This window comes from Phascolarctos cinereus, unplaced genomic scaffold (genome assembly GCF_003287225.1).
Source record: "Phascolarctos cinereus isolate Bilbo 61053 unplaced genomic scaffold, phaCin_HiC Scaffold_1;HRSCAF=81, whole genome shotgun sequence".
Lineage (NCBI taxonomy): Eukaryota > Metazoa > Chordata > Mammalia > Diprotodontia > Phascolarctidae > Phascolarctos > Phascolarctos cinereus.
Genome location: NW_027555514.1, coordinates 62,361,043 through 62,369,399, shown reverse-complemented (window position 1 = coordinate 62,369,399; position 8,357 = coordinate 62,361,043). Strand labels below are relative to the sequence as shown.

The 8,357-nt window shown below is 35.7% G+C and overlaps 1 protein-coding gene across 1 annotated transcript in view; it reads right to left on the bottom strand.

Annotated features, from left to right (window-relative positions):
* The window catches only part of LOC110202245 (rho GTPase-activating protein 21-like), a 185,180-nt gene that overhangs the window by 130,889 nt on the left and 45,934 nt on the right, over window positions 1–8,357 (bottom strand). The gene's annotated exons all lie outside the window — the stretch shown is intronic.

Sequence of the window (8,357 nt, the reverse complement as noted above, 5' to 3'; positions counted from 1 at the left end):
CATCAGTGTGGGTGCCCCCCTCCAGTGATATGCGGAACAATCTCTGATGGTTGTCGATGTCTTCCGTAAAATGGTCCCTGGCAGGGGTGTGCACCCAGTTCATTCTCTTGACATTTTTGTATCCCACTGGAGGTACAAGGTATCATTGGTAATCTTGCCTCACTTCAGGGACCATCTCATCTTTTTATGCATGTCATGTTTTTTCATGACATTCTTAACATGTGAATTTCGTTTTTGTAATGTGTAACCTCCTTGTGCCCAAATACACTTCTCTATTGACTTTGGATGTTCTTAACTTGGAAGCGTGGTTGTTCAAAAAGGTTTTGCGTTTTCCAGAGCATCCAGCTGCTCTCCTCCTCTTCATCTCTGACCAGATATAGGTCCCATTGGACAGATGCAGTAGGTGTCCATTCAGACATGTTGGCGTCTGGGCATCCATTTGGTCTTCCCTGCACAGATGGTCAGGCCAAACTCCTTTGAGGGATTGCAGATCTCTTTCAGGAGGCTCTGCAAATGTCTTGTGGCTTGAGGCATGACAGGATGTCATCTGCAAACAGGAGCATGTACAGAACCTCAGCATCCACAGCAGACCCTTTTCACCTTAGACTCTAAGCTGACTTGCTCAATTTCACTGGCACATATCTCCAGTTTTATGCCTCACTGGATGTTTCTAATCAGAGGGTCATTAAATAAAATGATTTAAGCTGTCAATAAATAAAATGAGGATGGTGTCTGGATGGGAGAGCACCTTGTTGGAAAGAGTCTGGAAGACAGCATTTTACTTTAATAACTCAAATGTTTTTTCATAATTAATAAATATATGTTTGCTAATAAGATATTATTCTCTCTGAATTTTCAGTTAATTTTGAGGTGTGCTCCATTGTCAGATATCATTTGTGAAAATCCTCATGTTGCCTATACCTTTCATCAGAGTGACATTTTGTCCATACCTTTGTATCTTCCCATTCTTTATATACCTTAAAAACCATCACTCAACATCCTTAGAAGTTGATACGAACATCCTCTATTAATGACATACTTGTCCAGTAGTGATTCTCTACTTTTCCTACTTTAAAACAATTTCTACTTCTTCTGTGTCTTGGAGATTGTGATGTTAAGATCCAGGTAGGGTGACCAAGGGTACTTGATGGAAAAAATAGTTAATTGTCATATGTTTTAGATTGGTTTTACTTTCTAGTGACTGTCCTTTGTTTTAAGAGACAAAGCTGACAGTAATCATCTGCATCCTTTTTTTAAAAAAAGATTTTACAAATGAGTTTATACTCTAATTTGGTGTTGCCTTGAGGAGAAATCTCTCAACTTGGCTGTTCAGGGAGATGTTTGCTGACTAAGAGACTTTCTGCTGAGCTCTGCCATTTACTTTGATTTACTTTCTGCATGAAATTATGGTCTTTGGAGTTGATTTTAATGTTGATGTTAAAAAGATGAGATTTTATTTCAGGGGAATATCTGAGGTTATTAAAAACTGTCCAGTTTTCCAAAGGTAATCCAGCCTGCTCTGCTTCTGTTCAATTCTGGGGTCAGCTCATTGTCCTCTTAGAATATCTAAGATCAATATACTGTTAGACTAGTTCTGCAGGTTGACCATCCAAATGCATATTGCAGTCTACCAGTAGACATTCTACTTCTTTGACTTACTTCTTCCTGTATGGAGTATTAGGACTATTTATTGGAGAGAGTAGAGATCTCACTTAGGAGGTTCTACATACATACAGTCAGCTCAGTGTCATCTTTGGACAAGAGCATCTGTAGGACCTCACCATCAATACCACCACTTTCTTTTCTTCCAGTTCATGATAACGCTGAACTCCTCTAGCAAGCACACATCTGTCTGTTTTATGCTTCCCTTGAAATTACTAATCCAAAGTTGAACAAAGTTATCCCTGAGAAATCTTTCATGGAATCCTGGATGATTTTGACGCAGATGTGGGAAACAACATTAGAGAAGATAGTTGGTCAAATGGTTTTTATTGTTGTTGTTCTACCTTTGTACTCAAGGAGGACCAATGACATCCCAGTGTTGGTGTCAAGGGACAGTGTATTTGACTGTGGCTCATCAATCCAATATGGGTTTGGAAGGCTCTACCATAGGTTGGGAACAACCAGTCCATTTGAACATTTGGGGTGGAGATATCTCTAAATGCACACATGTCACATTTCCCTTGTGCTCCTGCATTTCTGCTTGGCTCATGGAGAGCCTAGTGCCATGCTGGATGTGGGCATACCAGGCTGGGCAGTCCTGTGCTAACATCTACCATGTCTCACAATTGACACTAAAGTTCTTCTGAGAAACCTTGAGAGTGTTCCTGTACTGCTTCTTCTAACCTGTGCGTGAGCATTTGCCTTGTGGTAGTTCTCCATACAGTAGTCTTTCTGGCAAACATATGGTAGGCATTCGCACAATGTGGCCAGCCCATGGCAGTTGTGCTCTCTGCAGTAGGATTTGAATGCTTGTCAGGTCAGCCTCGGAGAGGACATCAGTTGTTAGGTACCTTATCTTGCCAGGTGATCTTCAGAATCTTCCTAAGACAATTCAAATGGAAACAGTTTGGATAGTCAAGAAGCAGCAGAATACTGTATTCACTACCCTTTTTAGCCAGAGTAACCACAAAGATGGATTACATTAAAGACAATGTCATTTCTGGAAGCCTGCCTATTCTTTTCTGAAACTTTCATCAGGGTTGCCCTCCATATAGATGTATACTAACTTTGTATCCCAAAATTGAAATTTGATTTCCTACACGCATCTGTTCACTCAAGCCAGAGTGACATCCCTAACTCAATCTCTGAAAGTCCTGTTTTTTCCTCCAAGTGTCATTCAAGCAGCTAGCTCTCTCCATTAAACCCCTCCTCCTAACCCTCCCGTATCCTATTAAGTCTCTGCCCTCAACAAGGGGAAGAATTTAGAAAACAACTGACAGGTCAGTATCTTTTTTTAAGACATTAAATGAATGTTAATTTTGTAAAATAAAAGCCTAATGAAGACAGTATGTGTTTAATTTGCTTGATTAAAATATGTGTTTGAGAGAGTTGTGTAAAAAACCAGATTTCAAGTCTGAAGTAAAGTTGACCTTCTTCAAGACCATTTGCATTCCCCACACTCTGCCTGACTTCTAGTGTTCTTTGCTCAGCCAGAACTTACCCAGTCATTTGACAGTCATCAGAACAACCATATTTGGTACTTGAAGACTTAAAAAGCTTTACAATAACAACCCTGTGAAAAAAATGCTACAGTCATCATTAGACCCTTTTCGTGGAAACTGGGTCTTGGCAGAATGAAGTCACTGGCCCACCATTCTCACAGCTAATAAATGCTGAAGGCAGGATTCTGAAGCTAAGTCTTCCAGACTCCCACACGAAGTACTCTGTCAGAGAATGCTTTCCCTTCTTACATCTTCATTTCCATCTCAGCAGTCCAAATATGTTTAACTCAGTTACAACTGAGCTCACTGTTCTTTTGATTCTCCACATGACCTAAAGAGCTAATCTTTTTTTTGAGAAATATATTTTATGTAGAGATAAATAATAGCTTAATACGATCATTTGAGGCCTCTAAAAATAAGAATTGTCTCTTTTTGTTTTGTAGTATATTCCATGAATAGTTGAAATCTGCTACCAATTAATTGAAGAAAGAGGACTTGACCATACAGGAATTTACAGAGTTCCTGGAAATAAAGCTGCTATCTCAAGGATGCAAGAAGAACTCAACAAAGGAATGGCTGATATCGATATACAGGATGATGTAAGTTCATTCATTCATTTTCATGTTTCACAATGTTATGGTGACTGTGACATATTATGTATTTCCATTGTGCGTACCTAGAAATGGTGAGACTTGAATGTCATTAGTAGTCTGCTGAAATCGTTCTTCAGAAAACTCCCTGAGCCTCTCTTCACAAATGATAAGTTACCTTCTGTAAAACCAGTTGAATTAAAACCTAAGTTTTAAATTAAAGAAAATTAAAGTGGAAGTAAAGTTCTATGGTAGTACACTGGGTTTTTGGGGGGTAAATTTCATTATTTAGAATCCATAAAAACAAGTTTATTGACATTCAGCCAAACTACATTCTGATAGGTGTGATGTGGTACCTCAAAGTTGTTTTGATTTGCATTTCTCTAATCAATAATGATTTAGAGCATTTTTCATATGACTATAGATGGCTTTAATTTCTTCATCTGAGAACTGTCTGTTCATATCCTTTGACCATTTATCAATTGGGGAATGGCTTGTAGTCTTATAAAATTGTCTTAATTCTCTATATATTTTAGAAATGAGGCCATTGTCAGAGGGACTGGTTGTAAAAATTCTTTCCCAATTTTTTACCTTCCTTCTAATCTTAGTTGCATAGGCTTTGTTTGTGCAAAAACTTTTCAATTTAATGTAATCAAAATTATCCATTTGGCTTTTTGTAATGTTCTCTATCTCCTGTTTGATCATGAATTCTTCTGTTCTCTATACATCTGATAGGCAAACTATTCCTTGCTCTCCCAGTTTGCTTATAGTATCAGTCTTTAAATCTAAATCATGAACCCATTTTGACTTTATTTTGGTATATGGTGTGAGATTTTGGTCTATGCCTACTTTCTGCCATACTCTTTTCCAGTTTTCCAGCAGTTTTTTTTTTTTTTTAAAAGAGTAGGTTCTTATCCCAGAAGCTGGGGTCTCTGGGTTTATCAAATAATAGATTACTATAGTCATTGACTACTGCATCTCACATTTTAACCAATTCCACTGATCCACCACACTATTTCTTACCCAATACCAAGGAGTTTTGATGATCGCTGCTTTATATAAACAATTTAAGATCTAGAATTGCTAGGCCACTTTCTCCTGAATTTCTCTTCATTAGTTACTTTGATATTCTGCACCTTTTGTTCTTCTCAAATGAATCTTGTTATTATTTTTTTCTAACTCTATAAAATAATTTTTTTGGTAGTTTTGATTGGTATGGCACTGAATAAGTAAATTATATAGGTAGGACTGTCATTTTTATTATATTAGCTCAGCCTACACATGAGCAACTGATGTTTTTCCAATTATTTAGATCTGATTTTATTTGTGTGAAAAGTGTTTTGTAATTGTGTTCATAGAGTTCCTGGGTTTGTTTCAGGAGTTAGACTCCTAAATATTTGATAATGTCTACATTAAGTTAAATGGAATTTCTCTTTCTATCTTTTTGTGTTGGGCTTTGTTGGTAATATATAGAAATGCTGATGATTTATTTTTTTAGCCTAAAACTTTGCTAAAGTTGTTTATTATTTTCAAGTAGTTTTTTACTTAATTCTCTAGGATTCTCTAAGTATATCATCATGTCATGTGCAAAGAGTGGTAGCTTTGTTTTTCTTTTGCTATTCTAATACCTTCAATTTCTTTTGCTTCTCTTATTGCTAAAGCTAATGTTTCCAGTACCATATTGAATAACAGTGATGATAATGGACATCCTTGTTTCACCCCGATCTTATTGGAAATGCTTCTAGCTTGTCCCCATTACATATGCTTGCTGAAAGTTTTAGATAGATGCTATTTATTATTTTAAGGAAGACTCCATTTACATCTATGCTTTCTAGTGCTTTTAATAGGAATGGGTGTTGTATTTTGTCAAAAGCATTTTCTGCATCTATTGATATGATCATGTGGTTTTCTGTTGGTTTTGTTGTTGATATGCTCAATGATGCTGATAGTTTTCCTAATATTGAACCAATCCTGCATTCCTGGTATAAATCCTACCTGGTCATAGTGTATTATTCTTGTGATAGTTGCTGTAATCTATTTGCTAATATTTTGTTTAAAATGTTTGCCTCTATATTCATTAGAGAAATTGTCTATAATTTTCTTCTCTGTTTTGACTCTTCCTGGTTTAGGTATCAGCACTTTATTTGTATCATAAAAAGAATTTGGTAAGACTCCTTCACCTATTTTCCCAAATAGTCTATACAGTATTGGAATTAATTGTTCTTTAAATGTTCGATAGAATTTTTATTAAAATCCATCTGGCCCTGGAGATGTTTTCCTAGGGAATTCATGAATGGCATGTTCAATTTCTTTTTCTGAGATGGGGTTTTTTAAGTATTTTACTTCCCCTTCTGTTAATTTGGGCACTTTATATTTTTGTAAATATGTATCCATTGTCAATTTTGTTGGCACATAGTTGGGCAAAATAATTACTAATTATTGTTTTAATTTCCTCTTCCTTAGTGGTAGCTTCCCCTTTTCATTCTTGATACTAGTAATTTGGTTTTTTTCTTTCTTTTTTTAAATTAAATTGACCCAAGGTTTGTCTATTTTATTGTTTTTTCATAAGACCAGCTCTTAGTTTTATTTATTATTTCAATAGTTCTCTTAATTTTAATTTTATTAATTTTTACATTGATTTTCAATATTTCTAATTTAGTATGTAGTTGAGCATTTTTAATTTATTCTTTTTCTAGTTTTTTTAGTTGTATGCCCAATTCTTTGATCTCCTCTTTTTCTATTTTATTTATGTAAGCATTTAGAGATATAAAACTTCCCCTAAGAACTACTTTTGCTGCATCCCACAAGTTTTGGTATGTTGTCTCATTATTGTCATTCTCTTGAATGAAATTATTGATTGTTTCTATGATTTGTTGCTTGACCCAATCATTTTTTAGGATTAGATTGTTTAGTTTCCAATTAATTTTAGTCTATCTTTCCACGGCCATTTATTACATATGATTTTATTGCATCATTATCTGAAAAGGATGCACTTAATATTTCTGCCTTTCTCCATTGGATAATGAGGTTTTTATGCCCTAGTACATGGGCAATTTTTGTGTATGTGCCATGTACCGCCAAGAAAAAATAGTTCCATTCTATCCCCATTCAGTTTTCTCCAGAGGTCTATCATACCTAACTTTTCTAATGTTCTATTCATCTCCTTAACTTCTTTCTTGTTTATTTGTGGTTAGATTTATTTAGTGCAGAGAGGGGGAGGTTGAAGTCCCCCACTAGTATAGTTTTGCTGTCTATTTCTTCCTGTAACTCCCTGAACTTCTCCTCTAAGAATCTGGATGCTATACCATTTGGTGCATATATGTTTAATAATGATAATACTTCATTGCCTGTGGTGCCTTTTAGCAGGATGTAGTTTCCTTCCTTATCTCTTTGATTAGATCTGGTTTTGCTTTTGCTTTGTCTGAGATCAGGATTGAAACCCCTGCTTTTTTTACTTCAGCTGAAGCATAATATATTCTGCTCCAGACTTTTACCTTTACTTGTATGTGTCACTCTTTCTCAAATGTGTTTACTGTAAACAACATATTGCAGGATTATGGTTTTTAATCCATTCTGCTATCTGCTTCTGTTTTGTGCAAGAGTTCATCTCATTCACATTCACAGTTATGATTACTATCTGTGTCTTTTTCTCCATCCTTTCCCCCCCCGTTTATGCTTTTCTTTTCCTCCCTCTTCTCACTAGTGTTTTGCTTTTGAACACTGCCTCCTTCAATCCCTTCTTCCTTCTATTATCCCTTTGCCTTTTCTTTCCCTTTACCCTTACTGATCCTTCCTTCCCTTCTATCCCCCTTCCCTTTTCTTTCCCCTTTTCCCTCCTACTGCCTATAGGGCAAGTTAGATTTCTATATCTAAGTGATTATGTTATTCCCTTCTTGAGCCAAATCTGATGACAGTAAGGTTCAAACAATGCTCGCCCCCTCCCTTCTTTCTCTCTGCTGTAATAGGATTTTCTGTCTTTTCCTGTAATGTAATTTACCCTTGTCTGCTTTCTCCTATCTCAGTACATTTTCTAAGATCAGATTAATCCACTTACTTGGATGGATTTAACTCACTTGATTAGATTTTTTTTTATCATTACATCAGTCAACTAATATTCACCCTTTTATGTATACTCCTTTAACATGGTGTAATAACAATACAGTTCTCAAGAGTTGCAAGTGTCATCTTCCCTTGTAGGGATGTAAACAGTCCACCCTTATTAACAACATCTTGTATCTTTCTGTCCCATTTACCTTTTATGTCTTTCTTAAATCTTGTAGTTGAAGATCAAATTTTTTGTTGAGCTCTGGTCTTTTTATCTGGAAGTTTTGGAAGTCCCTTATTTCATTGAATATCCATCTCCTCCTTTCAAAAATCATGCTCATTGAAATCATAAGAGACTTTTTAAGGTTGAACTGTTTACATTCCTGCATGGAAAGATGGTATTTATAACTCGTGAGACTTTGTCAGTATTAGGGTAGTTGGAGGAAAAAAGTTGTATGTATGTATATAAAGATAGATAGATAGATAGTATAGATAGATAGATAGATAGATAGATAGATAGATAGACAGACAGACAGATGGCACAAGGTGCGTTGAAGAT